Source organism: Alexandromys fortis, unplaced genomic scaffold (genome assembly GCF_014885135.2).
Source record: "Alexandromys fortis isolate MF-2015 unplaced genomic scaffold, M_Fortis_MF-2015_v1.1 scaffold_239, whole genome shotgun sequence".
In the NCBI taxonomy this organism is placed as follows: domain Eukaryota; kingdom Metazoa; phylum Chordata; class Mammalia; order Rodentia; family Cricetidae; genus Alexandromys; species Alexandromys fortis.
The window spans coordinates 1,333,043-1,345,518 of NW_026068120.1; the positions used below are offsets into that span (position 1 = coordinate 1,333,043).

General features: G+C 39.1%; 1 protein-coding gene and 1 long non-coding RNA gene across 21 annotated transcripts in view; one reads left to right on the forward strand and one right to left on the reverse strand.

Moving 5' to 3' along the window:
* The window catches only part of Spidr (scaffold protein involved in DNA repair), a 204,902-nt gene that overhangs the window by 150,571 nt on the left and 41,855 nt on the right, over positions 1-12,476 (reverse strand). The window lies entirely within an intron of this gene.
* Positions 707-12,476, forward strand: part of LOC126490295 (uncharacterized) — a 24,522-nt gene continuing 12,752 nt past the window's right edge. Inside the window, exon 1 of the long non-coding RNA XR_007589157.1 lies at positions 707-3,013. This is a non-coding gene — a long non-coding RNA (uncharacterized lncRNA). The remainder of the gene's footprint in view (positions 3,014-12,476) is intronic.

Here is a 12,476-nt window from a genome sequence, read left to right on the forward strand (position 1 = left end):
CAGTCATTTTTACAATAATTCTACCAATTTCATGAGCTCTGAAAGTCTTCTCATGATCTAGTGTCTTCTTCAATCTTTCTTTAAAGTTTTCATAAAGAAATCTCTCGCCTTCCTGGTTAATATTTATTTGTACATTATTTAATTTTGTTTTGATTCTATTTTTTAAACTCCAATGGCCCACTTTAATATATTCCCTGTACTTGTTACTAAAAATTCAAACAAGATTGCCTTTATTACAAATTTCTGCAAATGAGAAAATCCAAAGATCTATCCCAATTATTACCTTCTAAACCAAAACACTCCCAAATTCTATTGACATTCTTTCAAGTTATTGTATTTAACCCCAGACTTGAGGCTTATAAAACTCACAGAATATTTGATATTCATTCTTGATTTTGGGGTCAAATTAAAGTCATTCACATGTATTCAAACTTAACACATTCTATATCATGTAACGGTAACAAGTGTGGAGATCACCCAGCACCAGAAAAATCAATCAATCAATCTACCACAAAACTCACTACTGTACAGTTTAATCTTAAAAACAAAACCAAAAACGTTCACAACTGCTGTATGGCATTATGAGCAGTAAGGGCAGTATACAGCTTATCCCTGGATTGACTGTCCTAATTTTTCCTAAGTTTAGCATTCTCGGAAGGACCCTACCTGTGGCACAGGCACCTGAATGGCTCACCTCTACAAACTCATTCCCATCACGGCTCTTTACTTTCTTTCCCTTCCTCATCAGTTTCTTCACCCTTGCCACAGGGTCTTGGTGCGCAGACAGTAATGTACGGACTCTTCTCTTGGGAAAGGCACTTTGGATCTCTCTCAAGATTTTCTCACTTTTGTTCTCAAGCAGTCTCATCTTCACTGCACGGCGGAGGTGGCAGCTGCAGTGGAGGCTGCAACGAAGACCACATACTGCCGGGGAAGCAGGAGGCTTGTAGGCACTGGAGTTGAGAGTCAGCTTTTTTAGGTCCTTTGCTAAGTGTTCTGGCTGTGAGATTCAAGATTCATCCGAGGAGTCTTGTTCATCTGACTGAGGATATTCTGGGTTCAGGAGTGGGTCGAACTCTGATGGATCCTCCATGACAGTGGGCAGAATCCTTGAAAGTTAGCTTCAGACTAGTTAGTTTTGGAAAAGATAGAGACCCAATCTCACTAGCAGAGGCAAAGTCTTGATTTTAAATGTGAGTGTTTGGGTATATATAATGTAAATCAATTTTATAGGTCAATTTCATGTACTAATACTTTGCTAAAAGAACAGGTCATTTCTAAAAGTTATCTGGTGGAATTTTGGTGATTTCTTATGAATAATATATCATATTCAAATAGGAATAATTTGACTCCTTCCAGTTTGTATTCTTTAATTTCCTTCTCTTGTCTCTAACTAGGGCACTATACTGAAAAGGACTGGGTAATAATAAAAACTCTGCCTCATTCTTGACATTAATATAATGCTTTGGGGTCTTCATTATTTAGGTTTATGTTGGCTAGAGATTTATTGTATACAGCTTCTACTATGTTATAGTATGTTCCCTCCAGTCCTACTCTTTCTAGGACTTCTATAAAGATAGAATGTTGGATTTTGTCAAAGGCCTTTTCTATACCTCTTTAGATGATCGTATGATTTGTCTTTAAGGTAGTTTATATGGCTTGTTGCATTTATTGAGTCACATATGTTGAATCATTCTTGCTATGATTTTTCTATTATTTCTTGCCATCTACTACTGGATTTGGTTCGGTTTTATTTTTCCAAATTGCTGAGTTGCATCATGAAGTTATTTGTGTTCTTTCTGATGTTTTAATGTAGACTGTTGGAGCTATAAACATTCCTCTTGATAATGTTTTTAATGTGTTCCAGAGGCTTTGTTATTCTGTGTTTTCACTTTCTTTCATTTAATTTCAGGAAGCCAAAATTATTCTTTCTTGACTTGTTCTTTGAATCAAATATGATTCTGACTGAAGTAACCCAGATGGAGGAAAAAAAAATGTCACACATTCTTTCTTATTTCTAGATATAGGCTCTTAATCTTTATTTACATATGTAACCTGGAGCAATTGCGGAAACCAGGAAAGGGAAGAAGGTACACAGTGTGGGAGATAGGGGTGATATTCTAGAAATGAGGCTAGTAGAAGACAGATGCATGGAAGAGAAAAATTTAAAAACATGGAACATTTTAACCAGGAAAGGGACAGCAAGGGCAATGCAAAGGGTAAAGCAGGGAAGTGGGATAAGCAATGTGAAGGACGCTTGAAAAAGCCACAGGGAAACTTTCTTTATGTTTCCTTTAAATAGATGTATGGACACCTGTTCATAGTTTAGATTTCTTCTCTTCTACTCTCTTTGGTATTATTTGTTCTTGCTGTTCTATAACTCTCAGGTGTGTCATTAAATCACTAATGAGATTTTCCAGTTGTTTAATGTGGGCCCTTTGTGTCATGAACTTGCCACTAAGAAATGCCTTCACTTGTGTCACACAGGTTTGGCTATAATGTGTTTTCATCTTCATTCAGTTCTGCACAGTTCTTTATTTTCTTCTTGACTGCTGTCTTAATTTTTGTTTAGTAGTAGTTGTTCATTTTCCAAGAGTTTTTACACTTACTGCTCTTTCTGTTGTTTTTGAAATCCATGGGTGGTCAGATAGAATGCAAGGTATTATTTCAATTTTCTTGTATCTGTGAGGACTTCCTTTATATCCAAGTATGTGGTCAATTTTAGAGAAAATCTACAAACTGCTGAGAGAAAGTATATTCTAGAACTATACTATTCAAGGTGTTTCTTCATAGAAATGTCTGGTCTGGTCTTGGCTGAGTGGGTGTTCTGCTTAGGTTGCTTTTCCCACTCTGGATCCCAGACAATTTTGGTAGATAGGAAAAACAAAGTGTTTCTATGGCTCAATGGTAACACAGAGAAACAGAAACGGTCTAGGCTGAGAGAACAGCAGGACAGAACCAGACAACTCTAGGACTGCATCAAGAGATCGAGTCCCCAGGGAACGGAAATAAGGTAGGAGGAAGGGCTCCTGTAAGCAGTTTGTAGCAGGACTAAGAAGTCCAGGAAGACCTAAATGGAAGACAGGAAGTAGAGAAAATTGCGTACTTGTGTCTCAACCTGGAGTTGCCACTAGGGATCCCTGGTTGAAAGTGCTTCTGCAAGTCAGCAGCTAACACAAAGAAATAGAGATAGGCTAGAAACAAAGGCTGAGCAAGTCTAAGCAATAGCTTTTTCTAAAAAGGAAAGAAAACAAAAGACAAAACTGCAGGCAAGGATTGGGAAACGGGAATACATATGCACTATTGGTGAAACTGCAAACTGGTACAGTCTCTATGAAAAAGCCAGTGCGCTGTTTCCTTTAAAAACTTAAAAATAGGTCTTCTAGGCCAGGTGGTGGTGGCGCACGCCTTTAATCCCAGCACTCGGGAGGCAGAGGCAGGAGGATCTCAGTGAGTTCGAGACCAGCCTGGTCTACAAGAGCTAGTTCCAGGACAGGCTCCAAAACCACAGAGAAACCCTGTCTCAAAAAACCAAAAAAAAAAACAAACAAAAAAAAAAAAAGGTCTTCTATAAGACACAGATCTTTCATTCCAGGGCATATAGCTAAGGAACCTAAGATCCTACTACAGAGACATACACTCCTCCATGTTCACAGATGCTATCCACAATAGCTAAAACGGATAAATAGCTAGATGTCCATCAACAGATAAATGAATAATGAAAATGTGGTACCTATACTTAATGAGTTTTATTTGGCTAAAATTGAAAGGAAATTTGTGAGTAAATACATGGGTCTGGGAAACATAACACTGAGTGGTGTGCGACAATTGTCTATATTCTTTCAATTATGTTTTAAATAAATGCTGATTGGCCAGTAGCCAGGCAGGAAGTATAGGCGGGACAACGAGACAGGAAGTAGAGGCAAGTAAATGAGAACAGGAGAATTCTGGGAAGGAGGAAGCCCATTCCTCCCCAGTCCTGCTCAGACACAGAAGAAGATGTAACCTATCCTGCTGAAAAAGGTACCAAGCCATGTGGCTAACATATACTAGAATGAGCTAATATAAGTTATAAGAGTTAATAAGAAGCCTGATCTAATGGGTCAATCCAGTTTATGTTAATGTAGACCTCTGTGTGATTTCTTAGGGCTAAACAGTTGTGGGACCTGATGGGAGGGCAGAAACCAAGCAGGACAGAAACCCCAACAACTGTGTGAAGAAATGCATATGCAGAAGAAGAAATGCTGAACATTGTTTAGACCTATACAGTACAGAATACTAAGAAATCAACCACTGACAAGGAGGGGGACAAAAATCTTATGGGACAGGGGATAGCAGAACACAGGTAATATGAAGGAAAAAGGGGAAATCATGGGGTGGCAGGTTTTAAAACAGAGGATGTCAGTGTATGGCTGAGGCAGGAATGGAGGAGAAATATATAACACTAAGCATGTTTTTAGAAGCTATATTTTAAAAATCTACTATTTTATGAGCAACACAATATCATATTTAATTAAGAGTTTAAGTAGAGCTATTCTACATAAGGGATAAGAAACCACAGGCTGTCAAGTGAAAAACCACTTCCAGGCAGAGGAAGATACCCTCTTTTGAGTTGTTGGTCAGGGACATACTTCGGATCCTTCTACTGACCTATTGCCATTGCTCTACTTTTTCCACCAAAATTTGATTATGAGATGGTATTGCTAAAGATACCACTATATCACAGCACATGGAAAAACCAGGTTGGTACTGACCAAGAAGCTTCCTCTTTGGTGGCTAACCTTTAAAGTACTGAAAGATGCAGGATTATGGAGTTGAGGGATGACATCAACAGGCTTATACATCTGTGAACCCCGTGAGCTATAATAATGACTAGCATGACAAAATATGTCTATGGATAGATCGGGAGCTGGAATGGTAGGATCAAGTGGGAAGGGGAGATAGAAGTGGGTTTCGGCAGGAAATAAAGAAAGGGACAGCTAAAATTAGGGCACTGAGGGGTAGTATAGTAACCTGTTACAGTAAAAATATTTCTAAAATATATACATATATGAAGGCTATTTAAATGAAATCACCACATAATGCAGGAGACAAACCCCTGAAGGCCATCTCTTGTCACCAACCAGGTTTTCAATACAGGGATTTAGTTTACATCTAATTGAGTTGTTGGCCAAAGGGGTCCCATGAGAATCCCCAAACAACACAGGCTCAACTATAGGTAGTTTTCCACAAACTGCTGCAAGGCAGCATTGTTGAAGACAACACCACACAACTCAGTGAACATGGAGATGTCACCTGCATAGAGCCTTTATCCCTAAATTCCAGCATCTTTATTACAGGAATACAGAATATTCTGCATACTCTAGAAAGACAAATATAAACACCAAGCCAGCCACAAAACCTTTATCTACAATGCTGTATTGCTTGCAAGGTATGTCAGAGTACAAGAGACACAAAGCTTGTGGGAATAACCAACCAATAACTGACTTGACTTAAGGCCACTCCATCAGCTGGAACCTATACTCAAGAGGACTTGGCTGACCAAGAACCAGAGACTAGATATCCCAGGGACCTAGGGGAAAATTGAATAATAGAAGTCTTACAAAGGGAAAAAAATTAATGATAAAATGACACTTAATGATATTCTGCTACACGCATAGATCACTACCTTGTTCAGCCATCATCAGAAATGATTCCTCCTGCAGCAGATGGGAACAAATACTGAGACCACAACCAGCCATTACACAAAAGAGAAAGACTTTGGAAGCCCTAAACGGGATGTTTCCAACAAATCCCTTCCCTTAGAGCTCAGGGAACACCACAGAAGAGGAAGTGGAAAGAGTCTAAGAGGCAGAGGAAGGAGGACATCAAGAAAGCACGTCTAAATCAACAAGAACAAAGCTCATACGAAGTACAGAGACTGACGCAGTATACACAGGGTCTGCACAGGCATATATATGGTGTGTGTGTGTGTGTGTCTTCTGGTTTAGTGTTTCTATGGGAATACTCTACGTACAAACAAATGGGTCTCTGACTCTTGAGACTTCTCTTGGATTCTTTTCCTTCTGTTGGTCTATCTTGTCCAACTTGGTTTTGTTTTATCTTGGAATAATTTATTCTTTTATGCTTTTTAAAACATAAATGAATGATACTGAGTGGTAGTAGCACAGGCCTTTAATCCCAGAACTAGGGAGGCAGAGGAAGGCAGCTCTGAGTGTGAGGCCAGTCTCTCTATAGAACAAGTTCCGGGGCAGCCAGGGCAACATAGAGAAAACCTGTCTCAAAAATGGGAGGGGGGGAGGGATGGAGGGAGGGGGGAGGGGAGGGAGGGAAAGAAAGAAGGAAGCCTAGTCACTAGGGTAAAGTTAACACATAGCCTAACACTTATACCTGCTAGGAAAAGGGGAAATTTTTTCTCTAATAGAGTAACATTAGGTATATCAACATCTTTTATGTGGTTACAGTTTGATGCTGGGTTTTGGAGGGCTATATTTTCATAATTTTTTTCTTGGTTTTGCAGGTTTTGTTGCTGTATTTGGGTTTTAATTGTTTTTTAAGAAAGAACTGAAAGTTTGGGGTAGAGTATCTGGAAGGACTTGGGGGGGAAAGAATATTATCAGATATATTTTAGCTTAAAATTATTTTAAATAAGAAAAAAGAAAATGTAAGTCAGTGCCTGCTATATGTTTTATCAGAGGCTTTAAAATATATATCCTTCCAAATTATTATAGGTTTTAGGAAATATAAATGTTCATACCATGTTTGAGAATTTTTAAGTCAAAAATCTGAATTATAAACTTGTGGCATGAATACTTAGAATTATATATACAAACAAATTAAATAATTTAAGTATAAAAAATAAAACTGAATTTGACAAAGAGAAAGAAAGATAGAATTTAAAAATTTAACAAAACTAAAAAACTCAGGAGAAAGCCTTATAAGTAGAATGGCTTAAATACAAGATAGCATATCAGCACTCAGAGAAAAGGTAAAGCAATTAGACCACACAAGCAAAAACTGTGAAGGAAGATAAAGAAACAAGAAAGAAAAATGCAGGAAATGTGGGACAGTATAAAAAAGACATATTTAATTTATAAGCATAGATGGAATAGAATCCTGGACCAATGGGATAGCTCAGGCCTTAAACAAAATCACAGAAGGGCCAAAGCTAAAGCTAGATGTACACTGACACAGGAAGCACACAAAACACCAAGCACATAAGATCCAGAGAAAAACTCCCCACACCATATCATAATTAAAACATTAAACATACTAAACAAAAAGTATTAAAATATGCAAGAGAAAAAATACAAGCCACGTGTAAGGAAAATCCACTGGAATATCAGCTGATTTCTGTAAGGAAACTGAAAACCAGAAGATTCTGGAACAATGTACCTCGTTATAAAAGAAAGGCCACGGATGCCAACCAAGACTACTATTCCAAGCTAGAGTATCTACTACAGCTGAAGGAGAAAGAAAAACTTTCATGATATAAAGGGGCTAAAGAAATTTATGACCACCAAACACCCCTGCGGAAATATGGAAGCAATACTTCAGAATGACAGGAGGAATAAACACAGAAAAGAAACCGTAGACACACTGACGTGATAATTACTGAAACAAAAAGGACGAATAAAATACAAGTGGAATAAAGAAACAAAACAAAATGATGCAATCAAGAAACATCTTTCAACAATAACTTTCAACATTAATGGCTCAACTCTCCAATCAAAAGATACAGGATGGCTGATGGGTTAAGCAACAAAATACATTTTTTTCATTTGTCTACAAAAACCTCATCTTAGATTTAAAGATGGCATCACCCTTAAAGTGAAAGGACGGATAAAAGTATTCTGAGCAAATGGAACCAGAAAGCAAGCTGTGGTGAATTTTACAGTTGGGTTTAACCATTAGGGCTTCCTATACCTTCTGTAGAAGCATGTATTATAAGGGCTTTCTCAACCACAGAGGACTGGATACTAGCACATATTATGATCATTTCACTAATGAATGTATTTGTACATCTGTCAGACTGTGAGCTCCCTGTGTTTACGTCTGCCTAAGAATACAGTCTTCCCAAGAGAATCGACTGAAAGAACACAAAACGAGTGAGTCTTCACACATCACTCACGAAAAAGTGTTCATCTAATTTATTTCAACAGTGCAAGGAACCTCTTCTTTCACACCACACCATCTCCTCAGGATGTAGGAGCCCTGGGCAACTTCTGAAGAGCAATGGGGAGCCAGACTTGGGGGGAAACTGAACAGGATCTTTTGACTTCGGTGAGAGGAGCCATCAGGCTTCTTCCTTTCTACATGTCACATACTAGACTCTCAGTGACCATAACCAAGTGATACACTTAAGCCATTGCTTAGCCTGTAAATTACCCACTGTGTCCTTTTTATAACTGCCAGTCAGAATATCAACTGCCTATCATGACACAGCAACTGAGAAGCGTGAGGCTAAAAGGCTATGTTGCAGACAATTCACTTGTGATTTCCTGATAGACTTTCTCAATCCAAATCGTGATGAAATAGCCAGTTAGTGTTGCAATGCACTTATGGCTTTAGATAAAAACAGAAAGCACTCAAGACAGAAGTAAGTGGCTGGAGAGAAGTGTATGCAGCAGGAAGCTGTTCCTCACGAGGACATTGCAGTGTCTAAGATAAAGAGGAAGTGAAGAGGGAGAGTAAGCATCTTAAGCACTTCAGAAACTACTGGAGAAACCACAGTCTCAAACATGACTAAAACACTACGTTCAGATCATCCTTAGCTATAAACGTAAAAGCCAAAACTGCACGCTGGCTAGGTAGGTGGTCCACCAAAGCCGTCATGTCTATGCATGTCCCATTATGTAAGAACAGCTACTTATTTCCAGCTCTATTTCTGAGAAAACATCTGATGACGATAGCAACTAAAGAGACAGAGGGAAGGACTCGCTCACTCGCTCATTTCTATCACTGTAAGAGTCTTAGTCAGGGTCACCTTCATTTATAGTGACCGGAAACAAACATCCTCTTTAGCTAGAATCCCTACCACCAGTGCCCCTTTCCCAATCAGTTTCCAATCTCTATATGAGAAATGCCTATATCCATGTTTCTAGGAAATGTGTACCAGTCACAAAATATAATACCTGTCATTTCTTTGGCAGTACAGCTGTCACGTTTTCATCATAAGGTTCGAAAAACTAGCAGGAAGCTATTTCTAGCCCCTTCCTCTATAGATACTTGAACCTCACAGGAACTTCAATATCTAGCTATATATCTATCAACTTACTCTTTCTTTAAAGCAGAAAAGGTGTATTTTTGCTTCACAGTTCGAGAAGGGAAAACACGGGCATATGTGTATGTGAGAGGGTACAACTAAAAAATTAAAATAAAATAAACTGCCAACATAACTGCTCCATTACTAGGGAAGGTTTTTATTGCACATCTGAGAGAAAGAACAGCCAGAGGCATCTGGAAGAGTTCAGAGTAGAAAGAAAGAAGACTGGACACGGCCAGGGCTAGGGAAGCGGGAGAGAATATTGGAGATAGTGAGGTAGGAAGAGACAGAGACCAGAGCACAGTGAGAAGGAGAACAGCAGGTGGTAGAGGGGTGGAGCAGGGGAGAGTAAGAAGAGAGCACATATATATCATGCATTATAACAAGAGCCAATGGCTGTCGGGAGGAGGGAGCCTGGGGAACTGAGAAGGTCTAGGGCGCAGCACCAACTGTGAGATGGATAAAGGTTCTTGCGCTCCTGAGGGAACCTGGAGGGGCACGTGATTTGATATGCAGCCACAGGTACACATTTGCCCTTCTTACTGAGATAAGGGGGAAAGACTCCTTTTGGTAGATGGGAACCAGTTTCACAAGTTCCTCAGGACCGCTGGCTTTCACAGAACTGCCTGAAACCATCCTACACTCCATTTCTAAGCTGAGCTCATTTCTGGATATCTGGACCATCTGTTTGGAGTGTGGGAAACTGGAGTTTCCTTTGGACCTGAAAGGGAAGTCACTAGGCAGGAATCCAAAAACAGTGATACTTTATCATTTCTTTAATCATACCCAGAATAGTTTTACCTAATGCTTAGAAGGAGCCACAGAAAAGACTTTTTCCATTAGTAAGCAGGAAATTGAGTGCTGCAAATTGTAAAGCTTTGATATTAAATATCTTGACAAAATATTCGTGTATGGGAGGTTTGGTCTATGATACAGATGGTATTCAGAGGAGGAGGGTCGGGGAAAGTAATTGGATCCTGAAGGGTCTCACTTAATAAAAAGATTAATCCAGTTTAAGATTCATGGTTTAATGACAGGCCACTAGAGCTATGCCTTCATAGAATTTATTAATTCCTCCGTCTTTTGCCTCATCCTCTCTACTTATGTCTGTCTCCTGTACATTGCAATCCTTCATAATGTTCAGTTTCACCTCAGGTCCATAAGAACCAAGTGAATGTCCAAGGCCTAAAACTTCTGAAAACATAAATGAAAATAAATCTTGCCTGTCTCAGTACGAGTCATGGTGATAGAAATCTAACACAGCATTCATGTCTTATAGTCAACAGCCGGCTTTATAAATATAGAACATTAACGAGGTATCAGTGAGGACATGCCAATATCAATTCCTAAAAGACCAGAAGTAACTTTCTTGGCTATACAGTAGCTACTTTGCACAAAAACGATGTGCAAGTGGAGGACAAGCACTTTTCACTCTATATCACAACTACACGTTCTCCTCAGTAAGAGGCTCTAAGAGCCTCCTTCTTATTTGAATGGTTGAAATCTTGTTTTAACACCCACTACTTCACTGACACTATTATACTCAGCTACTGGGTATCCCCACCACAATCATCTATTTGTAATTCTCAGCTCCTTCCAACTCTGACAGCAGCCACAGACATTTGCTATGGTTTCAGAATAGGACCTGGGCCCTGATCAAAGAGCATATCCCTCTCATCGGGTAAGGATATGAGGTACAGACAGCAATCTAGAACCAGAGCAGGCAGAAATGAAATCAACTGTCATCCCAGTCTTGAACTTCTTAGCTTCCAGAACTACGAGAAACAAATTTCTGCTCTTTGTGGGCTACTTACTCTGTGGTATTTGTGCCAGCAGTCCTAATGCGCCAAGACAATATCCATGGTCCACAGCTTCTAAGCCTCTTTGACTCACTATACACTTAGGATCTTCATCTTTCCTGCCTTCAGCTTCCTTCTATCTCCACATAATCCCTCCTTTTCCATAACCTGTATGGTCTGAAAAGACTTGCTGAATACCAAGTATCTGCTAGATGTTGCTGGTACCACACAAAAGTCCAGACTGTATTAAGTGCAAGGGGTTAGTGGAGAGAATAGGATATCAGTCAAACTTCTTGCCCACCACTTAATTTCTTTATATGCCCATTGATGTGGGATGCCCTTCTGTATGCTATGAATGTTTTATTACCATTGGTTAATAAAGAAGCTGATTTAGCCAATAGCCAGACAGAACTGAGACAGCTGGGAAATCCAAGCAAAGATTAATGGAAAAAGAGGGCAGAGTCTAGAAAACACAAGCAGCCACCAGAAAAGCAAGGTGTGAGGTAACAAACCTCATGGTAAAATATAAACTAAAAGAAATAGGTTAATTTAAGCTGTAAGAGCTAGTTAATAATACGCCTGAGCTATTAGGCCAAACAGTATATAATTAATATTAAGCCTCTGCGTAGTTATTTTAATAGTGGCTGTGGGACCTGGTGGGATGAGAAACCTCCTGTTATAGCCCATCTTCCTACGAAGTATATGAGATACACAGTGGTGCATGCTACCTATACTCCTCAGTTGTTGTTCACAAGCTTTGTATTAATTTTCTGTAGTGTAGTCATAACTTAGAGGCTGAAAGAAATGCCCATTTATTAGCTCACAGTTAGCAATCTGACTCATTTCAACTGGTTCCACTGCGCAGCATACCACAAAGCCAACACCAAGCTACTAGCTGGGCTTGGTTCTCCTTCAGAGGCTCTGGATATAAATCTCAATTCCAAGACCATCCTTGATAGAGTTCAACTCCTTTCAATTACAGGACGTAAGTCCCATTTCTTCACTGGCTAACAGTTAAGTCTGCTCTAAGCTCTGAAATGCTGTTATTTGTGGTGCCCCCCATCACCCTCACATCATCCCTAGTCATCTTTTCAATCACTGACTTTAATGTTAAACACATACCTAATGGCTCACAGGATTAGGTCATACACACTGAAGATGAATTACCTTCTGAAAACCAAATGTGACATATTACAAAATTTAATTACAGTAGTAAAATCCACTGAACTCAGGACAATAGATCTTGCTACGCATAGTAGAAAGTAGTACATTAGAGGTCATTTAGAATTTACTAGCAGAGTTAAGAAATACACACACAAAAAGAAGAAGAAGAAGAAGAAGAAGAAGAAGAAGAAGAAGAAGAAGAAGAAGAAGAAGAAGAAGAAGAAGAAGAAGAAGAAGAAGAAGAAGAA